Source organism: Patella vulgata, chromosome 6, assembly GCF_932274485.2.
Source record: "Patella vulgata chromosome 6, xgPatVulg1.2, whole genome shotgun sequence".
Taxonomy (NCBI): domain Eukaryota; kingdom Metazoa; phylum Mollusca; class Gastropoda; family Patellidae; genus Patella; species Patella vulgata.
The window spans coordinates 15,890,423-15,898,859 of NC_065884.2; the positions used below are offsets into that span (position 1 = coordinate 15,890,423).

Below are 8,437 nucleotides of genomic sequence, written 5' to 3' on the forward strand. Positions count from 1 at the left end.
TGAATTCGATTCCCCGCGATTGTGCGTGACAAGGAGTAGGTTCACTTGTCCAGATAAAGATCCCTACGGGCAAGCGGATTAATGAAATATTATATCCGAAATGACCAAATTTGTGTCGAGTGGACATTACTCCCAACCATCTCTCTATCTCTCTTCCTCTCTCTCTCTCTCTCTCTCTTATTGTACTTAAATTGATTATTTGACATTTAATCATAATATAATAATATAAAACAAACCAACCAGAATATCAAATGAAGATAAGAGGTCAGTCAAAAGATTTTACTAAACACGTACAGGTGGCGCAGGCTTGTTTATTTCATGTGTGGCTTTAAAAGTTGCATTTCGATTTGCAATGAAATCATACTTTTCCGTACCAACCTGTAATGCATTGTGTTATGAGGGAATTAATACAAAACACCAAACTAGTTAGTCCAATTCTATTGGGAAATCGCTACTTCTTGATTCAACCTTAGATATTACCGAGAAACACAGCAAAAGCTATTCCCACTAACTACCCTATTCTATGTAGTAACGCCCCCGCCAATACCGTAAACCTAGGAATTTTAAACAATGTGTTCTGTTGCTACTTACTTTCTGTTTTAATTAAATAACATAGTCAGGGCAAACCATATATTCGCTGAAGTCTAAAATGAAATGAAATGAAATGGGGTTTAACCTCCTACTGTTCTGCCCCGAACTGGGCTAAGGCTGAAGTCTAAATTCAAAAGATCGCACCTCGCCATTACTGCCGAACATAAAATTAAACCAAAACAAAAGAATAGTCTTAATACACAAATGGATATTGTTCAGGTTTGCTGCAAGGATAAGCGTTATGTCATTCATTATTAAACTTAACTTTAAATGATATTTTATACATCAACTATATTCTATTACATTTTTAATGTGATCAAAGAGATAATTTATGTTTGAACAACCCATTAAAACTTATCCTAAATAATTTAATAAAATAAGAAAAAGAGACAAAACAATTATATTGTTTTTAAGAAGTCACATTACCTGGTATAATCTAAATACTATTAATTTTAATATGTGTTTTATCATATACGAACATAAAAATATATATAAAACATTCACAATACAACTAAAGTATTATGCAGTTTTCTATTTGTATGCAATTGCCTTAGGATATATACAATCAATATGAGTGATTATGTGAAGGGAAAATGGGGTCTTTGATATTTTATGGCTCGATTTTATAATAACAGTTGGTTATTTTAGATATTTCGACAGTCGAACATTGTTCGATAGTGAGGTAAGTTTGTTTTATTTTTTTGCATTTTACAAACTCTATAAGGGTGTATATTATTGATGTCTATGTTATATACAAACTACTTTTCCATATCGATTTAAGTCTTCAACACGAAAACAAGAACAATTATATGAAACAGCAGTCGATGTTTTTATACACAGCCACGACGTGTCGATAAGTATCCTCTTATCATAAAAAAAAAATAAATTCAAAACAGATATTCATCAGTCACTGGTTTATTTTACGCTGACATGATGTCTCGTTGAGTATCCTCTTATTGTAATAAAAAAATGGTTTTAATTAAAAAAAAAAAAAAACAAACAAGAGAAAAATAGTCACTGGTTTACACAGGCACGACTTTTAGTTTTATAACGACACGAGGATACTTATTGAAACGCCGTGTTGGTGTATTATAAACCAGTGATTGTTTGAATACCATATGATTGTTCTCGTTTTATTATATTTCTAGTCTCTAAATGCCACTAAAGGATTATAAAATTAAAATGATATTAATTTTATGTGCACATATTTTTTATTTTATATAATGCAAAATTTAATTTTATGTGCACATATTTTTTATTTTTTATAATGCAAAATTAAAAAAAAAATATATTAAATTTATTGCCATAGACAAATTTAGAAATACGAGAGGAAAAAATATTTTTATAAATTGCAATCTTTCTTATCCGTTGAAATGTTATTATATGCATTATTGGTTATAATGAATTATATCATTGTAGTTGCTTGACGTAGAGGTAGCATAATGCGGGTGTGTGTGGTACTGTTGGTATTGTCGGTGCTGATCGCCGTAGTTTTATCTCAACACGGCCACGATCATGGTTCCCATGGATCACATGGATCACATGGCTCTAGTGGTTCCTTAATTAGGGGCGGAGGACGTCGTGGTAAGTTTTTCAAAAAATTTTAATTCCGAAAGTCCCGAAAGATTTCAGTCTACAAGTTTGTATTTGGTAAGAGAGGCACATACCGAACCGAAAAATAGATAGGAGGCATGTAAATTTCATTTCTCTCGGTCAACGGGAGAGCATTTACGTATTTTCCTGTAAACATCTGATACCTTATTGTACAAGGAGCCAGATAGTTCACATCTATGTCAAAAAGTCAGGCAATTCCCATATATGTAAAAACTTGTGTTTCAGTTAATGTAAAGACTGCTGTCATTATGCAATTTTAATTAGGCACATTCGAGTATAAAGAATATTGATATAAATTGTATTCTATTTTAAGACATTCGGCGTTCGTGAAAAAATATCCCGCAGCCGGGCAAAGTTAACCATTAGCTTGTTCGCACAGAAAACCATAATAATACAAAATTACCTTAAGTTGGCGTCAAAATGACCGAGAGATTAAACCATACTGCACACATTCTCTGTTATAGCGTGAATCTAAATGTATATTCTTTTCGGTATGTCTTACATTTTTAATAAAAAAATTTGTCCATTAATTCCCAAGCTTCATCGATTCTGCGAATTCAAAATGGCAGACAGCGTTTCCGGTTAAAGTAAATCAGGATCTGAAATTGCATTGCATTGTCTTGAGCCTGGAAAGAGAATTTCAATTCGGAATATTGGGAGGTACATTACTTTCAAATGGCAATTGAATTGAAATATATTTAAAATAATGTAATGTCCATATTGTTTTGCAGGTGGTCGTCGAGGTATTAGCGGGGGTTCTCGCAGACTTGGGGGATCCATTCGTCTTGGCGGACGCCGTGGTCGAAATGGAAGACTAAGAAATAGAGGCTTGTACGGTACTGGATCTGGTCTTTTATTAATTGGAGGTCATGATAATTACGGCTACGGTTATAGATCAGGTGTTGGACTTTTAGAGAGAAGAAGACTACGGGCGAGAGAGAGGAGGTTAAACAGGAGATTAAGGAGACTAATTAGAAATAATGCATATGATACTTATGATAACTACAACCACATACACTACTAAATAACATATTTGTACTGCAATGTCTATTAAACATACATTATGCAAGAGCTAAATCTGCCTATTGCAAGTCTTTATTTAGGCTTCAGATGTTACAGAAATTATTAATTAGATCTTTATTTACACAACGAGCTTAAAATCAACCCTGTAGACCCACGGATGGCTTGGGTATAGTTTGAATTAAAACAGCCTCGTCCATTTAAAATTAAATCAATAAATGGCGGACAAGCTAACGTTTACCGTTACTCGCTGATGTCACAACCGGAAACTGGCGATGAAAAGCCTGCCAAGCGAGGCTACTGACTGTACTGCAATGTCTTGTAACTTGATAAATATCAATAAAATCCATTCTGGCTGTATAACAGTATTTAGTAATGTAATAAATATATGAAAAGTTCATATTTGTTTGGTTATGCCGCTGTAACATCCAGGTTTGGCTGTGCTGCACTGTTTTCTGCAATGTTTAATTGATTGTATACTTTGGTTTCATCGACATTTGATTGGTTGTATTGCTGTATTATCCATATCTGATTGATTGTACTGCTGTAGCATCCATATTTGATTGACTGTACTGCTGTAGCATCCATATTTGATTGACCGTACTGCTGTATCATCCATATTTGATTGACTATACTGCTGTATCATCCATATTTGATTGACTGTACTGCTGTATCATCCATATTATTTGGTTAGCTGTACTGCTGTATCATCCATATTTGATTGACTGTACTGCTGTATCATCCATATTATTTGGTTGGCTGTACTGCTGTATCATCCATATTTGATTGAATGTAATGCTGTATCATCTATATTTGATTGGTTGTAATGCTGTATCAACCATAACTGATAACCTATAATACACTGTCTACTGCAATGTAACTTATAAAGCTGTAACAATCGCATTTGTACGAAAGCCCAGAAGGCTCATTCCAAATTCCAGATCCAGATTCCAGATTCCAGATTCCACATTCCTAATTCCAAATTCCAAATTTGCTGCTGTTGCAAAAAAAAGAAGAAAAAAATGTGGGTCCTAGGATACCGAGTAGCAGAGTAGTTCACTGCAGAGGAACTTTGCCCCAAACTGTTCACATCTGCCGAAGCAAACCCGAACTGGAATATTTTTATTATACTCTAACTGATTAGTCAAAAGCAAAAACCTGATCCGATTGGTCGGATCAGATTTGGAATTTGGAATCTGGAATTTGGAATCTGGAATCTGGAATTTGGAATCTGGAATTTGGAATTTAGAATCTAGTAATTTGGAACGGGTATTTATCCGGCCCAGATAGGTAAACTAGAAGTAATTAGTTGTGTAAAATTACAATCTATATAAATTCTAATTTGTTTAATTGAGGGGGGGGGGGGGGGGCTGCCAATTTGCTATTTTATCGGTAAGACATGAATTTGGAATTTGGAATTTCGTCTAGGGGTCGTTTTGCTGTGTTTTATACTACTGGGGGATACATGGCATCCATCATTCTAGGCATGGCTAGCTGCATATTGGAATCCCGAATATAAAGTTGAATAACGAATAACAAACAGCTCGTTATTCGCTGCTTGAATAACACTGTGGACTGTTTTTCGTTTAGGGGTCGTTTTGCTGTGTTTTATACTATTGTGGGATACTTGGCACCCATCATTCTAGGCATGGGCTAGATGCATATGGGAATCCCGAATATAAAGTTGAATAACGAATAACGAGGTAGCTTGTACCTAGTTATTCGCCAATAACGAGGCAAGTCGCCTCGTTATTCGTTATTCACCGCTTGAATAACAATATAGTTTATTTACCGACTATACGTCATTTAATGCGTTTTTTACTGCTAGGGGATACTTTGCAATCCATTATTATGTCTTGTCTAGTGATCTTTTAGAATTAAATCCTGAAATGTCCTCATTAAAGATACATGAACACCTTCAGATGTGAATCCAGAATAACCAGGTGAATAACGAATAATGAGGTAGCTTGTACCTCGTTATTCGCCAATAACGAGGTAAGTCATCTCGATATTCGTTATTGGTGAATAACGAATCACGAATAACCAAAAACGATTCAACTTCACACTGCCGTTATTATACTCTAACTGATTAGTCAAAAGCAAAAACCTGATCCGATTGGTCGGATCAGATTTGGAATTTGGAATTTGGAATTTCGCATTTGGAATTTGGAATTTGAAATCTGGAATTTGGAATCTGGAATTTGGAATTTGGAATCTGGAATTTGGAATTTGGAATCTAGTAATTAGGAACGGGTATTTATCCGGCCCAGATAGGTAAACTAGAAGTAATTAGTTGTGTAAAATTACAATTTATATAAATGCTGCCAATTTGCTATTTTATCGGTAAGACATGAATTTGGAATTTGAAATTTGAAATTTGGAATGAGCCTTCTGGGCTTTCGTACATTTGTAACTGAACTGCAATATACAGGACACATATTTATAGAATACACTTATTGTTTATTACGGAACAACACCGAATCTCTTTTAGTAAAAAGCATGACAATGGCAGTTCGGAATTGGACTAATATACATAATGTACTTGATAACGACAAGAGAATCATTGTTGAAACATTGCTGTTATTATATCCGATATTTGTCTTCCATATATAAAAACGAAATTACACCGTGGCGGGCGTGTATAGCCTATGCCTAAATATATGAAACAATTAGCCGGATGTTGACGTATTCCCGAAAGTTTATGTTCTGATGGCCCAGGGCACATGTCGGTTGTCCATTAACCAGGGTTAGATCTATTTGATAAGACCAACTTCACGTTTGGTCAAAGGTCACGAGATGTAAACAGGACTACCGCTAATCCCAACCCTAACCCTGGACCTAGCCCTAATGCTTACCCTAAGCCTAACGTACAATCTCGCCAACAATCATGTTCCCTAACTTTACTTTTTTTTACATCTCAGCGGCATTGACGAAAATTGAGCTGCCCTTAACAAATACATTTAGCCATTTTTTTTATCCCGGTGTTGGCCGAGAAAGTTCTCCAGACTCAGGATTTTTTTTATCCCAATTAGTCCCCTAGTAAGTGATGCAGGACTGGTGATCTGACAAGCCTTTGGTATTTAAGAGAAAGTTATCAGTAATGCTCGACCATCTACTCATATCTTTCAAAACATTTTCATTTTTGAATACCAATCCCATACTTTACCTCAGCCTACCGAGCCATTCTTATAGTTTCAATGACTTTGCACGACACCTGCAGGGGCGGATCCAGTAATTTTTTCAGGAGGGGGTTTGCCAGGTTCCTGAGACAATGTATCTCCCCCCCCCCGCATTGTCTCTATCGTCATTATGGCGTATATATACACACACATTGTGCTTTTTAAACAGAAAAATTCAACATCTCGTTTGACGTCAATTTTTATTATGAATTAATACAATGACATCGTGATTCATTTTCATGGATGAAAAGCATCAGTTGTGATATCACATAATGTTTATATCATTATCCCGCGCTTTGAGTGCCCATCCTGTCCCACATCTAACGATAAAGGATAAAACAAACGATAGAGAAACTTTTCTCATAAAAAGTTTTGATTTACAAAAAAAATAATTATGTAGCTGAGTAGGGGAGGGGGGGGACCCACCAAACTCCCCTCCCCCCTTGGATGCGCCCCTGACCTGACGTCAGGGTTTTCGACCGATATCTACTATAGATAATAAAATTTACTCTGGTTTCTATTTCCGTATTCTGTTATCTACCATAGCAATGACCAGTACCACACAGAGCTCTGTACTCATACTTATAAATGGAGCAACATCACCCACTGGCTGCCTGGACAACAGTCTCTAATTCAATCATTTCAGTGCGATAGGGATACTTTACGTGATAATTAAACGCTTTTAATTTCTTTTACTTTAATCTATCGAATTTGTACTTAATTGATTTCCATATGTTTTAGCCAGTTTTAGGCATCTATCATCTAAATTTCTATAAATTAACTAATAGATTAAAATCGGTGTAATATAGACTAGGTTCATTCTGCAAAATGTCCAGCATCATCATCATCATCATTATTTGTTTCACCAATATTTCGGAAATTGAAATCTCAGGATATAACAAGTTTCTATGAATTGACTAAAAAAATCAAACAGTCAGTATGTCTGTGTGAAATGATATTATTCGGGCATTATACTGGTAGAACTAGATACATGGGTGTATTTAATAATATAGAAAAATAAAGACACGTCTAGAATAGTACAAAGTTTACATATTTATATATCATGTTCAGGTTGCTTCATCGTATAATCACAACGAATTATCACTAAAATCTGATGCCAATCTATCCCATACCATTCTACTCTCGGTCACTCATTTGTTTCTGAATTTAGGCCATCTCAGTCTGCATCACCATTACACATGCTCTCGGTGTCTCTCACTTTTTCTGAATTTTTCTCGGATCCGTATTAAAAGGTGCCTTCGTCGGATGACCGTTTTGTGAGATGAGAGTAACATATCATCACGGTCATAACATAAGTGCTCAACTCATATTTTTAGGTTTTGATATAAGCGAAAAAAAACTTTCCTGTATGTGCTAGAGGACACCGAGGATACAGTTTTCGTGCTCAAATTAAATCATTCATAATATAAGTCTTATTTATTCCAACAGGGCCGGTTTACTGCAGGGTCAACACAAGCAGAGAAAAATTACTGTTTTCTAAATAGTTTGAGTGAGCACTGACTTAAGCAAGTAAACTTAGTCATTTCTGACTTGAGCAGCAGAATAATTACTCGTTTACTTCCGATTAATCTCTTATCACCTATGAAATATGGGAAGCAGTTAGCGTGGTTTTTTTTGGTTTTTTTTTGGGGGGGGGGGGGGTAGTCACTCGTAGACAAGACAGTGGTATTGATAATGATCTCAGACGTGGATTAGGGTGCAGAGGTGCGCCCCCCCACCCTTACTATTAGATTTTTGTTTTATTGAATATTCCTTTACTAAAGTGGAGACGTCTCTTGTAATGTAACACTGCTTATGATATTATTCTGTAATATCCATATTCTTCAGTTATTTTATCTTTTTTACGGTTCTCGGTTCTCGTAATACTATGACTTGCCCAAATTTTCTGGACAGTCGGAACAACAGTGTTTTTTTTTCTCTTCGGGTTTTAGAGTTTTTAAATACGGCTCAAAAAAGGCTCAAGGTATGGGCCGATCATATAGGGTATTAAAGTCTTACTATTATTTTAAGAA

General features: G+C 35.3%; 1 long non-coding RNA gene across 1 annotated transcript; it reads left to right on the top strand.

The window, feature by feature from the left end:
• Positions 1–1,140: 1,140 nt before the first annotated feature.
• LOC126823823 (uncharacterized) lies at positions 1,141–3,623 on the top strand. Its single transcript, XR_007681329.2, has 3 exons — positions 1,141–1,273; positions 2,011–2,175; positions 2,937–3,623. It is a non-coding gene; the product is annotated as an uncharacterized LOC126823823 (long non-coding RNA).
• Positions 3,624–8,437: the final 4,814 nt, after the last annotated feature.